This window comes from Suncus etruscus, chromosome 1, assembly GCF_024139225.1.
Source record: "Suncus etruscus isolate mSunEtr1 chromosome 1, mSunEtr1.pri.cur, whole genome shotgun sequence".
Lineage (NCBI taxonomy): Eukaryota > Metazoa > Chordata > Mammalia > Eulipotyphla > Soricidae > Suncus > Suncus etruscus.
The window spans coordinates 82,468,834-82,480,863 of NC_064848.1; the positions used below are offsets into that span (position 1 = coordinate 82,468,834).

At 43.1% G+C, this 12,030-nt stretch overlaps 1 protein-coding gene across 3 annotated transcripts in view; it reads left to right on the plus strand.

The window, feature by feature from the left end:
• LOC126024027 (A-kinase anchor protein 2-like) overlaps positions 1-12,030 on the plus strand; it is a 154,174-nt gene that overhangs the window by 89,409 nt on the left and 52,735 nt on the right. The gene's annotated exons all lie outside the window — the stretch shown is intronic.

Sequence of the window (12,030 nt, forward strand, 5' to 3'; positions counted from 1 at the left end):
TTCCCCTGTTCTGCCTATAAGACAGTTGGCTAAGGGAATGAATGAGCAAAGGGTAAGGGTCTTGCACAGATCTGGGTTCTCAGACACTACATCCTCCTGCATAAGTTGCCACAAGGAACACGAAGCAGGTGATCAGCTCACATTTCTTTGAGATGATGATACATTTAAAAGAGAACGGCTCACATGTCTTTCAAGATTCCAGGCTTTTAGACCACTTCTAGTGTAAATAGTTGAAGAAAGGTTTTGTAGGCGGGACGGACAGAGGGAGAGAAGGAAAGGAATTCCAAAAGTTCAGCTTTTGATTAGCCTTGAATCCTTCACTTCTCAGCAATGCTACTAGGAATAAAGAGCCCAGGGTGTTCCTGATGCTGGAATCTTTTGTTTTCTTCTCCTCTGGCTGAATTTTCTTACTTTTTTTTATTTCCCTGAGGAGGTATACTTGGAGGTGCTCAGGAATGCTGATTCCTGGCTTTGCACTCAGGCTTTGCAATCACATCTGGAGGTGCTCTGGGGACCATAGGGGATGCCAGGAACCAAACTCAGGTTAACTGTGTATAAGAGCCCTAACTGCTGTACTATTTCTCTAGCCTCTGCATTTTCTTTCTTTTTTTTGGCAGGGGGCACATTCTGTGGTGCTCAGGGGTCACACCTGGCTCCACACTCAGGGTCATTACTGGTGGTTCTAGGGTGGGAGGAGGATGCCAGGAATCGAACTTGGGTGGGCCACGTGCAAGGCAAATGCCCTACCCACTATGCTATTGCTCTGCCTCCTGAATTTTCTTACATTTTTATCCCCAGGGGAAAGTGTCTTTATGAAACTTTGTGGCATGCATAAGTTGCCTGAACAGGTTTATTGGTATCTGAACTTGATTCTTTATTGGGCACTAAAACCAAGATTTCTGGGGTTCCAGAGTCTTGGACCCCTGTTTCTAGACCTCTTTTGCCCTGCACCCCACTTTATTGTTTTGTTCTAATTTTGAACCACACTCATTGATGCTCCGACCCATGTTCCTGGTCTACACACAGGAATTACTCTTGACAGTGCTTAGGAGACCATAAGAGATACTAGGGATTGAACCCATGGCTTCGTCGGCTCTGTACCCCTTTGCTAGAGAGAAACTGTAAGCCTTTATGACAGATTTAGTTTTGTTTTTATGACTTCTTTGCTCTGTTTTCCTTTTTGCCCCTCTTTTTTTTTTTTTTTTTTTGGTTTTTGGCTTTTGGGTCACATCTGGCAGCGCTCAGGGGTTACTTCTGGCTCTAGACTCAGAAATCGCTCCTGGCAGGCTCAGGGGACCATGTAGGATGCTGGGATTCAAACCGCTGTCCTTCTGCATGCAAGGCAAACGCTTTACCTCCATGCTATCTCTCTGCTCCCCCCTTCTTTCTGACCTGTGTCATGATCCCTGGTCATCAAAAGGGTCCCTTGTTTGCCTTCTCAAGAGTCTGCATCTGGAGACAGTGGAACCTACTGACCACTTCTCACCATCTTCTATGATGACTACTTGTAACTTGAACACACACAAGTTTGCTCTTCTCCCTTTCCCTTGAAGAAGACTTTGGAAATTTAATTTAATTTAAGAATAAATAAATACAAATAAATTAACTTTTTGTTTTATTTTGTTTTGGGGTCACACCCAGCAGTGCTCAGGGGTCACTCCTGGTTCTTCGCTCAGAAATCGCCCCTGGCAGGCACAGGGGACCATATGGGATACTGGGATTCGAACCACCTTCCTTCTGCATGCAAGACAAACACCCTACCTCCATGCTATCTTTCTGGCCCCTAAATTAAGTTTTTTTTTTTTTTTTAATAAAAAAGCCCAAGGTATCCTACTCTTCATTTAATTTGGTCTCAGATTGGATTCTGTTCAGATTTTTGTTTATGTTTCATGTATTTAGCCCTAAACAAATTGAAATTTTAGTTTTGATCACGTTTTAAAAATTTTTCCCAGAGCACATATTATCCCTTACTTTTGTATCTTTGTTTGTTTGTTTGTCTGGATCACACCTGTTAATGCTCAGGCATTACTCCTGGCTTTTTACTCAGGCTCAGGAAGAACTCCTGATAGAGCTCGAAGGTACCTATGGGCTGCCAGGGATAGAACCTGTCAGCTGTGTGCAAGGCAAGTGCTTTACTCACTGTACTATCTGTACAATCCCCCTTACTTAAAGCTACTTTATAGCTTTAAAGCTTCTTTATAAAATCTTGAACCGGGGCTGTAGTGATAGCATGGCGGTAATGCGTTTGCCTTGCATGTAGAAGGTCAGTGGTTCGAATCCTGGCATCCCATATAGTTCCCTCAGCCTGCCAGGAGCGATTTCTAAGCATAGAGCTAGGAGTAACCCCTGAGTGTTGCCAGGTGTGACCCCCCCCCAAAAAAAGAAAAAAAATCTTGAACCTCTGTCTCTCTAGTAAACACTCAGGGTAAAAACAGTTAATGAGTAATCTACTTGTGTTCCAGTGACTTGCTAAATAAGCATCAGTACCTTGGGGGGCCTCTGCTTATCAAGTTCTGAAGGATAGTTTTTATAGCTTGTAAGACCTTAGAATATTGGCTCCAATGACCTGGAAACTCCTTAGGCCTGAATATCTGGGATGAGCAGAATGAACCTGGTTCAGGAATTCCAAAAACTGCAGAATCAGATAAAGAGCTGCCAAAGCTCACAGGTGTGGAATGAAATCCAGTTTCTACTGCTGATTCTTTTTTTTTGGGGTGGGGCCACAGCCTACTGTGCTCAGGGGTTAATCCTGGCTCTGTGCTCAGAAATTATTCCTGGCAGGCTCTGAGGACCATATGGGATGCAATTATGCTTCTTGGTTTAGTTGGGAAGCATAATAATGATAGGTCTAATTTATTTTATAAGGTTATTATTGAAATTATGTATTGTTTCTTCCTAGTGCTACAAAAAAATACAAGATGGTAGCTGGTATATGTTTGCCCCTTTATAGAATTAAGCTCCCCAAATTGAGATGCAAGCTGTCAGATAGACCTGGTCAGGTTCATGCTGTTATCTTTTAGATTATAAACCTACACAACAGCCCCATGTTATAGGTGGAATAATGAAGGTAGCGGAAGTAGCAGAGCTAGAACTTTGTCTTGGACTGTGAATTTAGACCTGGTCTGTAGATTTTTTTCTTGAAGAGTTTTACCTTCAAGATCACTGTCAGGGGCTAGACTGACAGCACAGAGGTAAGGCGTTTGCTTTGCACGAGGCCAACACAGGACGACACCAGTTCAATTCCTGGCATCTCATATGGTCCCCGAGCCTGCCAGGAACGATTTCTGAGTGCAGAGCCAGGAATAACCCATTAGTGCTGCCGGGTGATGCACTCCCCCCCAAAAAAAAGAAAAAAGAAAAACAGATGACTATGTCAGAAGTTTAAAATGCATGTATTCTTGGAGCAGGGAGATAACTCAAAGGGTTGGAATGTACCGTCTGGGTTTTTGCCATTACTTGATCTGCCATCACACCAAGAATGACCTGAAGCAGGCCCTGAGCACAACTGGGTGTAGCTACAAAACTTACAAACAAAAGGAACCAAATGCATGTTTCCTGTGGTTTCTCTTGAGATTAGCTTGCTGTAGTCCCTTGGGTTAAGGGATTATTTATAGTAGGAAAAAAAAAACACAGGATAAATCTGTCTGGTAGCTCATTTGCAGCTGGAATAGTCAATAGCCCGAATTTTCATTTGTTGGTTGGTTTTTTTTTGTTTTGTTTGGCCACTCTTGGGAGTGCTCAGAGGTTACTCCTGGCTCTGCACTCAGGAATCACTCCTGGCTGGCGACCACATAGGGATGCTGGGGTACTAATCTGGGTAGGCCACATGCAAGGCAAGTTACCTATTCACTATACTATCACTATGGTCCTTGATGCTTAAAAGTTTGGTTGTGTGGTAGATCCTTCTTGGGAATTAAATTAAACTTGAGTATACCTGATGAAAGATGCTTCTTTTTCTAGAGTTTTGGGATATTGGTGATGTTATTTTAGTGACTCTAGCTATGCCATAAAAAAAGGAATTGCATTAATTTCTCATATCCTATTGCTGACTACAAATTGATATCTTAATTAATTTTTTTTTGGTTTTTGTATCATGATGAAAGATGGTAGCTACTCCTGGCTCTCTGCTCAGGGGATGCTTGGTGGTGCTCAGGGGACCAAATAATGCCAGGAATAGAACCTGGGCCTCTCTCATGCAAAGCTTGCCCTCAGCCCTTTGAGCTCTCTCCTGCTCCCCTCTTCACATTCTTTCTCTCAGTGTCAAACTCCTGGTTTTTTGTTTTGCATAATATGAATACACAAATTATTATTTCTCACCAACAACTTTAGTGTTTTTAGAAACAATCAAGTGGTCACATTTGCACATTCTTACATTGCTGAAAGCTCTTATTTGGCAAGTAGGGTGTTTGTTTTATTTTGTTTTTTCAAGTCCAAGACCTTGGGTCTAGAGAGTTCTTTTTTTTTTTTTTTCCTGTGACAGAGACTTGCTGGATCCATGCTGGATGTCAGTAGGATCATATCTTTAGTCTCCAAATAATCCAAATTTATGATTAATATCTGAGAGAGTTAACTGCAGAGAAGACCAAAAATCCAGAGAACTGGGTCATGATGTTGCTATAGGATGGATCTTTACTAATTCTAGAAGAGAAAGAAACTTTTGAAGCATGAGGTGAGGTGCTAACACCATTTCAAGCTCTCTGGGGCATTCTTGCTGGGAAGGAAGGGGTTCATGTCAGTGCGGCAAATTTGCTTTAGGTAGGGAAAGGCACTGATGTCTAGTGTGTCTGAGGAGTGATAAGTGACATGTGATCTTGTTCTGATTTCCAGGTGCCTAGGTTCCCAGGTGTTGCAGGGTAGGGGTAGGAACTGGGGAGAAGCCAGTCAGGAGTGGATTCAAGAGACTGTGAGATCAAAGGCTTGTGTTGCTCTGTGTGTGTGTGTGTGTGTGTGTGTGTGTGTGTGTGTTAGCACACACGTGCTCGCATAAACATCTATCAGCAGTCCAGAAATTGGCTTGCCATTCAAGTTCTCCAAACAAATGGCTTGTTGATTAAACTGAAAGCTGCTATCTCCATTTAAAAAAAATGCTCAATTTCAGTAATTAGCTCTGAGGGTTAAAGTGCTTCCCCTCTTCCGGTCTCCTTAGCCCTATTCCCAAACACTGATTGAAGTGCTATTTGAACTCTTAATGGAAGAGGAGTCATCTGTTAACCCTACCGGAAGGTGAGAGGAGACTGGAAGAAGGGGATTATCTCTGGGTTCTTAACCACTGATTGACTTTGTCTTTGCACTGTACTCTTATGCAAAGGCCTAATCTCTTCCTAGGCTGTGGGTGACAAAGGTGCAAAAGTATTCTAATTATTTGGTTTGTTTTTGAAGTCACTATAGAAATCTTAGCTCACTTGAGAAGGGGTGGGGTGGAGTTACTATTTCCTTTCCAAACAAGTAACCATTTTAATTCCTTCGGAATTGGTTTCAAATATTATTAAATTTCCTTTTTGGTGGTGTTTACAGAAAAGCAGAACTGGAGTCAGAGAGATGGCTCAAAGGGTTGAGATCATGCTTTGTATACAGGATGTCCAGGTTCCATCCCTTGAACCATATGGTGTCTGAGCACTGAGCTGGAAGTAGTGCCCGAACATCACTGGAGTGCCTTTCCCCAATAGAAAATAAACAAGAAGCAGAAGGTGAGGCCAGAGCAATAGTTACAGCAGGTAAGGCTCTTGCTTGTACGACAGGGAATCTGGGTTTAAAGCTCAGTACCACATATGATCTCCTCAGCCCTACCAGGAGTGATTATTTATTTATTTATTTATTTATTTATTTATTTATTTATTTATTTTGCCCACACCTGGCGGTGCTCAGGGGTTACTCCTGGCTATCTGCTCAGAAATAGCTCTTAGCAGGCACTGGGGACCATATGGGATGCCAGGGTTCGAACCAACCACCTTAGGTCCTGGGTTGGCTGCTTGCATGCAAGACAAACACCGCTGTGCTATCTCTCCGGCCCCCAGGAGTGATTCTTGTACGAAGAGTCATGAGTAAACCCTTTGAGTGTGTTAAACGTCCTCTCAACCTCCCTCCCCCACCCCCCCCAAGAGGCAGAACGCTTTATTTTTGCTCCTTTGGAGGCTGTACCCTGTGATGCTCAGGGGTTACTCCTGGCTCTATATTCAGGAGTTAATCCTGGAAATGCTCAAGGGACCATAGGGATGACAAAGATCAAATCTTTGCCGCATGTAAATATACATCCACTCTACTATCTCTCCAATACTAGAATGCTCTGTTTTTTTATGATCACTTACTATTAAATGTTAGTAGTATTGTGAATTTTGGCAGAATGCAGATAAGGCAACTCTGTAATTGTGTGCTTGAAATAAGTAACTCATAACTAAAGGATTTTGGACTTCGCTTTAATTTTCGGGTACCCTCATACTGACAGGTGTATACAACTTCAGGAAAATATCATTTCACTGTTGACTTTTTAGTGGCCTTAAATTTTCTAGTATGTTAATGAGATCAAAGGGGAATTACTAAAACTAATTGCCAAAATGTGGAGGGTAAAGCAGGACAATTATGCCGCAACCCTAATACAGTGATACTCATTTTATTTCTTCTAGCCTGTTTAGCCGTGTTTATTTACTACAAAGATATTATTCAGCTACCTATGAGGTATTTCTTTTTTTTTTTTTTTTTTTTTTTTTTTTTTTTTTTTTTTTTGGTTTTTGGGTCACACCTGGCAGTGCTCAGGGGTTATTCCTGGCTCCAGGCTCAGAAATTGCTCCTGGCAGGCACAGGGGACCATATGGGGCGCCGGGATTCGAACCGATGACCTCCTGCATGAAAGGCAAACGCCTTACCTCCATGCTATCTCTCCGGCCCCCTATGAGGTATTTCTTATTTAATTCTTCTCATAGAATCTTTTGAAATATTTATTCCTTATTGCTAGTGGGTACAGTTTGAAGTGATGAAAATATTTTGGAGATGGTGATCGTTATACAAGGTGACTAATTTATGCCACCAACCTGCTTTTTTTTTTGTGTGTGTGTGTGTGGTTTTTGGGTCACACCCGGCAGTGCTCAGGGGTTACTCCTGGCTTCACACTCAGAAATTGCTCCTGGCAGGCTCAGGCTCGGGGGAACATATGGGACGCCGCTGGGATTCGAACCGATGACCTTCTGCATGCCTTACCTCCATGCTATCTCTCCGGCCCCCAACCTGTTTTGTCTTTCTCTTTCTTTCTTTCTTTCTTTCTTTCTTTCTTTCTTTCTTTCTTTCTTTCTTTCTTTCTTTCTTTCTTTCTTTCTTTCTTTCTTTCTTTCTCTTTCTTTCTCTCTTTCTTTCTCTTTCTTTCTCTTTCTCTCTTTCTCTCTTTCTCTTTCTCTCTTTCTCTTTCTTTCTTTCTTTCTTTCTTTCTTTCTTTCTTTCTTTCTTTCTTTCTTTCTTTCTTTCTTTCTTTCTCTCTTTCTCTCTTTCTCTCTTTCTTTCTTCTCTCTCTTTCTTTCTTTCTTTCTTTCTCTCTTTCTTTCTTTCTTTCTTTCTTTCTTTCTTTCTTTCTTTCTTTCTTGCTTTCTTTATTTCTTTCTTTCTTTTCCTTTCCTTTCCTTTCCTTTCCTTTCCTTTCTTTTCTTTTCTTTTCTTTTCTTTTCTTTTCTTTTCTTTTCTTTTCTAGCATTGGCAGACTTTGTCATGCTCAGAGAAAATTTGAGCTAGCATATACTTTTCCCTTAATTCAAACCTGGAAGTTTCTCAGTATTCTTCAGGGTTTGCCTTATGCCAGTCAATATTTCAGCAGTGGGGTGGCCTGTTGTTAAAACTTGAGAAACTTTGGAGGTGAGAGGTCATATTTCAGGCTGAGGTAATGAAACCCTCTGGGAACACAGAAGCCAAGCTCAGAGAAGCCTGAGGAAGGCCCAGAGGAGAGCCAGCCTGGGGCCTGGATTGAGGAGTAAATACTTCCCAGCCACCTCCTGTTCCACAAACTGATGAAGGTGTGGGAGATACTTCAGTAACTTTCAGCAGTTAACCAGCTTCGATTCTGTAAGTCCAGAACCTTCCTAGGAGAGCAGGTTTCACCTAGCTTTTGATGGAATGCAGGTGAGAACAAAAGGTGTACCATGGTGGAAGGACAGGGGATAGGCTTAGGAACCCAGAAGAAGATTGAAAAGGATGGTAGGTCTAGATATTTTAATTTTTAAAATAGTTGAGAGAGAGAGAGACAGAGAGAGAGAGAGAGACAGAGACAGAGAGAGAGACAGAGACAGAGAGAGACAGAGACAGAGAAAGACAGAGACAGAGACAGAGAGAAAAAGAGAGGAGAGACTGAAATTTCTTTAGTGGAGACACATGTACACACACACACACACACACACACACACACACACACACACTCACAGCCCAGTGGGTTAGAGGCACATGCTTTGCATGTAAGGGACCCAGATTTGTTCTCTGGCACCACAATTGGACCCATGACACAACCAGGAGATCTCCAAACACAAGCCAGGAGTAGTACAGGATGTGGTCCTCCAATGATCAATAGAGTAATGCTCATTAAGGATGTATGTAGGGAGAAACAATTATGATTCTTGGAGTTCTGGTTATGCCCTGGGGGAAAGTATGGAGAAAGAAGACCGGAAGCAAACCAATCAATCTTAAGCATGTGCTGGGGTTCAGATCACGTTTTGGATCTCGCTGCTGTTTTACTTTTTTCTTTGGTCCCAGAAGTGGTTATTGTACTTTTAGTTTCCTGAATTGTAAGTACCATGAACATAGTGACCAGAAATAGGGCTTACCGTGGGCTTGTTTTAAACATCTCACAATCTCAGACCAGGGATGTACCTCTAAAGACTGGAACTCATGTGACTCATGGTACTACATGGTCCCCCAAGTACTGTTGGAAGTGACCCCTAACCACAAGAACTGGGAGTAGCCCTTGAGTGTCGCAGGATGTAATCCCAAAACAAAACGGAAAAAACATCTCCCATTCTCTTGACTTTTTGTTGTTATCACTAAAATTAATTGGCTGAGTACATAATTTGTTAAACATGAATTGGAAAGTGAAGAAGTGATTTTAAAGAGTGTTTTTCACAAGGAAGTTGGACCAGCTTACCAGAAGGAAAATATAAGCCAACTTAGGCATTTCAGAACTGCAGTGACTTTGGAGAGTTGAGCTTGGTCTCTTTACCTTGCCCCTTCTTCTCCAACTACCTCAGGACCAGATAGATACCTTGCTGTGCTGAGATACTGGAATATTTTCAGTTTTGTTTTCTTTGTGTTTTTTTTTTTTTTAGGGGGGCAGGGGAGCATACCCACAATGCTCTGGGGTTACTTCTGGCTCTGCATTCGAGAATTACAATGCTCAGGGGACCATATGGGATGCTGCATCTAACTTGGCCACATGCAAGACAAGTATACTACCTGGCTTCTGAGATGGAGGTTTAACCAGTTCTAGGTTCAAGAACTCAGCAATCTTGAAGAACATGACTTGAGGTTTTATGTTTTCATTTTGCATTGTATGTGCTTAGAAAGAATGAAGGGAAAACTAGGGAGAAAGCCTTTTAGAACTTAACATTGACATATCTCTGCTTGAGCCAACCTTTTGCTTCTAGCCACCTCCTGGCATCTCACATGTGGGTTTCTGTTGCTCTGTAGCATCCCCCCCCCCCACCTTCAACTCTTGTTATTTCCTATTATTGAATCTCCCACCTCTGCCCTGCTTATTTGAGATGGGGTGGGGTCTATGTCCGGTAAAGACTGGCTGTGTGGATCCTTGCTATTGTGGGCCTAATAGCTCAAGACAAAGTGACATTCTTGGGAGTGGTCAGGCATTATCTAGAGAATTCCAGTTACTCAGTTAAGGAGAAGGTCACTCACCTAGAGCCATTAGAGGGAACTCTAGGCATCTGAAGTAGGGTGTCCATAAGTTTTACAAAACACTAGTTGCCATGAACCACCCACTTGGTACCCGCTTCTAAGACCAGGCTGGCTAGGAAAAAAAAACCTATCACTGTCCCTGCCATCAGAATCAGGTAAAGAAGGTTGTACTCTCTCAGGTAGCTTCCTCAGAGCTTAGATGGTGGGTGGCAGAAAGTGTTTGTTTCCTGTGGTGGCTGTAAAAATTACTGCAACATTAGTGGCTTCGAGCAATAACACTTATTGTGCTCCCCTCTGCCCTTGCACTGAGGGCTCCTTCTTCGTGTCTGTTTGAGTGACCTCATCTCTTTTGTCCTTTTAAAATTGTGTTCACTCCTGGCAATGATCAGGGTGGAATCCTGGTTCTGCACTTAGGAATCATTCCTGGCAGTACTCAGGATGGTATACAGCAATAAAACTCAAGTTGGCTGTGTGCAAGGCAAGCACCCTAACTTGTTATACCCCAATGTCCTCATCTTTGTTGTTTTTTTTCAATCTGGACACCAGCTGTAGTGTCTGGACACCAGCTGTTACCTGTAGTGTCTACACACACACACACACACACACACACACACACACCACACACACAGTATCCAAATACAATCCCAGATGGATATTTCCAAGAGAATTAAATTAAATAGTTCTCATACCTTTTTCAAAGAATGAGGCCCCTGAGTTTCAGTCATGTTGAATATCTCCTGTGTAGACATCAGAGGATTCTCACTTGACCTTTTCTTAAGGCTCATGTTCCCCCCCCCCCACTACTGCACTACACATAAATAAACAGAATAAAATACAGGTTTAAAAACCCAGAGCAGCAAAATGGCCAACCACTAGATCAAAGGGGGCCTCTGGAGGATAAACAGGATGGAGCAGAGGCTCTGTCAGTGAAGGCGATCCCCCATCTTTGTTGCTGATTCTCAGTCTTTATCCTGTTTCCATGATTAGCCTAAGTGCCCCGCCCTGGGAGTCTCAGGGCCAGCAGAGAGATTCCTCAACATGAGACCTGAGGTAGAGTTCAGCTCCGTTCGGCATTAGCAACGGGAAGGAGCACGTTTCTTTGCACCCCCCACAATTCCTCCTGTACCCCATCTTACAGCTGGCTTATGCTTATCACGTATCCCCTTGGTAGATTCCACGCTTTCCTCCTCCTGCAGAGGTTCCTTCCTGGCATTCATAGCTACAAAAGCATTGAACGGAAGCAGGTGACTGGCCCTCAGCTGCCCCAGAGCCTGAACTGCCCAAACTTTTCCCAGAATGTGCGCTAGCATTGCTGACCTGGGCCACGCACGATTGGGAGCAGCAAAACTGGAGGCAGGAAAGGGTGGTTCTGTGCGCTCCTTCTGGGACTGGCTAATGCCATGCCTGGCATCGGGGCAGAATCTCAAACTGGAGCAGGCTCAGTGTCAAGCCACTCTTGGTTTTGACCACAAATATGCTCTGGTACTAGAGTCCTGCATTGCCTATGGCATCCATTTACTTCACGACTTGGCAATAAGAGAATCTGTCTTCTCTACTACTTCTCTGCTATTGCCCACCCTCCCCATCTCCCTACAACAGACCAGGGCATTTCCTGATCCACCATTGCCCTGTGGTCCTGATGGGAATTGACCTTTGGGACTTTCTTGGGGTTTCTCTCTCCCTGACAGTATGTGTCAGAGAGAGTTAGATCAGAGGTCTATTTGCTTTCCAGTCGAGCTTCTACTAGGGAATAGGGTATGGGTCCATTTACAGAGTATAATAGCACTGATATTCGTGAGGATGAGGCCTATTGTGTGAGTGGAAGGCTAACTAACTTCCAAGATGATCCAATCTTTTCCCTTTTTGTATGAGATAGATCTTTTTGTTGAGTTGTCCGAGTTCATTGTGTGGTTTATGTATTTCATCATGGTTATTCTTGGGGTCATATCTGACCATGCTTGGGACACCCTGTGTTGCCTAGGCCTCCTGATGTAATTCATACATGCCTGCTCTTTGAGCTTTATCTCCAGCCCATTGGTTTTCATTTGAAAATGCACCTCATGCTAAGTCTTCCAAAGCCAAGTGTATCCTTGGAGCCTCCAGCTTCCAGCCTCTTGATTCAGGCTCTCAGCTTTTCAGTTTCTGAGTGCCCTGATT